Genomic DNA, 2,451 nt, shown 5'->3' with positions numbered 1-2,451 from the left:
TGCTTTGTTAGACATTCATAATCCAGTATCTTACCAGTTTCAATAAATGTGGCAGTTACAAACCCATTCAGAGAAGTATGATCTCTCTTCTGCCAAGAGCCATAAAACGCTGCTACAGTGTCTGTACTCTCAGACAAGGCTACTGCTTCTTCTGCTGCTCTTTTCATTGAATGTTCACTTACACCACATAAAGCAATATGTATTAATTTATTGTATCTGTCAAACCTCAGTGGAGTTGGAGGCAAATCCATCACTGCACAAAAAGTCTGAGCAGCTCTCCTTCCCCTTACAATACGTCGCATTGCGTAAGCAAGCTGAACATTTACACTGTAATGTCGTCTATCAGTTACTGGCGATGTCATAGTATCACTGTGCATCTTACATGTGTTACAGGCAATCACTAATCGACTTCAAAGACCTTTCCTTGTTGAAATGTCCTCAGAAACGTCAATACTATCTTCACAATTGCAGCACTTACATTTCACAGCACTCTTCAAAACACTTGACAGCATATTTAGGTTCACAATAACATTTACATCGTTATTGATGCTCACAGTACTACTAGGCTTGTTCTTATTACACTCAGAAAGCGAAAGTTTACGTCTAGAATCACTGCTTGTAGACACAGTTTCCGTAGGCGACTTTTGAAGCAACTGATGTGTATTATTCGGTTGTGTTTAGAACGGGTCGCCGCGAAACTTTAGTTTGGGGCAAAATTTTTTACTTTCGGCATTTGTAGCACAGGAAACACATACACAGAAACAAAACAACACACAGCAACTACAAAACCACACGTGAATGAAATTCCGAAATCAAATATACTCAGATCTTTGTTTACATTCGAACCATAGCCTTCTAGACATGCCTGTACTTTGGTTCCGTGAGTGAGTGCCTTCTAGAATACACCTGTGTTAACGATTCGTAACTAACGACGGAAAAAACGAATGAACAAAATAATGCATCACGTATTCTGACACACTTCAAACTGACAGATGGGCGTTCCCCCAGTGCAACATTATGCTCAACCTCAATTTTAGAACGAACGGAAAATGATAATATCAATAAATAATAAATTTTTGAAATCAGCATGAAATGCTCTTTTCTATAGACCAAGAACTTTTTTTCCAATTTTTTTGTCATTTTCACGAGCATGTCCCCTAAAGGCATATACAGTAAAAGAAATATTGAATAACTTCTGTCTTCTATGGAAATAACATGTTGAAATGGTGATGCTCAAAATTCCTTTCATACTTGGGTTTTCCATTTCCTAGTATTAGTACGAGGCCTCCATCCATGTAGGGAGGTGCAATGGTTCACAGATACCGTACTGAGAGAGAAGCAACGATATTTTATGCGCTGTTATAGTGCATACATTGAGACTGGTGACCATCGCTCACTACGGGAATATATTGTCGCTCTATAAGGCCTATAAAGACCTAAATACTGGGAACGGACCATTAGTATCTTTGGCGAAGTTGCAGTTTAGGATCCTCTTCCATTTGTATGGTTTTTATCCTAAAGATTTGGGACACTCTTTATCTGAGCACTAAGCGTGAAACCGATATGCTGAGACTACACTATTGTACTTTCTCCGAAGTTAAAAATGAAAAATAATGCAATCTGAATCCATATTGAACTTTGCCGAACTTGTACCGTAGAAAGGTGTGAAATGAAGCAGTGTAAAGTATGTTAAATAGATGTGCATCTTCGTATTTTCGCGGCGCATATACTGATCCATAAAATTTCGGGCGTGCAGCAGCATAAATTTGACTTCTTCTAATATTTCGGCTGAATACCGTCTAGCCACCTTGAGAGTGAGCCGAGCTGACAGACGCTCCAGCACTTGCTCCGTCCTTTTAAAGCCGTGGACCGCACCACTGCGCATGCACACATTAGAAGTCAAATTTATGCGGCTGCACGCCAGAAATTTTATGGGTATGTAAAATAGACTGTGAAATTAGAACCATGTCTCCGAGCATACGTAGATAGATCTAATAGTTCAGAAATTAGTATTTTTTAGACTAGAATGTAGTGTCTATTGGCTCACCCTCCTTCCGTATCTCGACCTTAAAGCGCTTGTGGAGAGTTAAAAGGCAGGTTACGTATGTGCGTTAAAAATTTGGATCGTGCTAAAAGGCTCAAACCGTCAATAATGGCGGAGGAGGTCAGTTTCATAGCCACATGTCTTCGGACTGTGCCGAAAACCAGGGGAATGACTTCACGGCAATACTGACGTGTGGTGCTTAAGGGGGAACGACGGGGTGACGGACGAAAATATTGCTCAAATTCAGGATTTTTTCCCCCGTGGTGGAATGTAATAGTCAAATGGGGTTTGCTCCAATGAATAAAACATGCGTTAATATCTTCACTGCATAGTCGCGATTTTCTCGAGGTAGCTCTGAAGGAGGTAGACCGAGATGTAATTTTGTTCATCGTAGGGATTTAAAAAAA

This window comes from Schistocerca nitens, chromosome 3, assembly GCF_023898315.1.
Source record: "Schistocerca nitens isolate TAMUIC-IGC-003100 chromosome 3, iqSchNite1.1, whole genome shotgun sequence".
Lineage (NCBI taxonomy): Eukaryota > Metazoa > Arthropoda > Insecta > Orthoptera > Acrididae > Schistocerca > Schistocerca nitens.
This window is presented reverse-complemented; position numbering follows the sequence as displayed.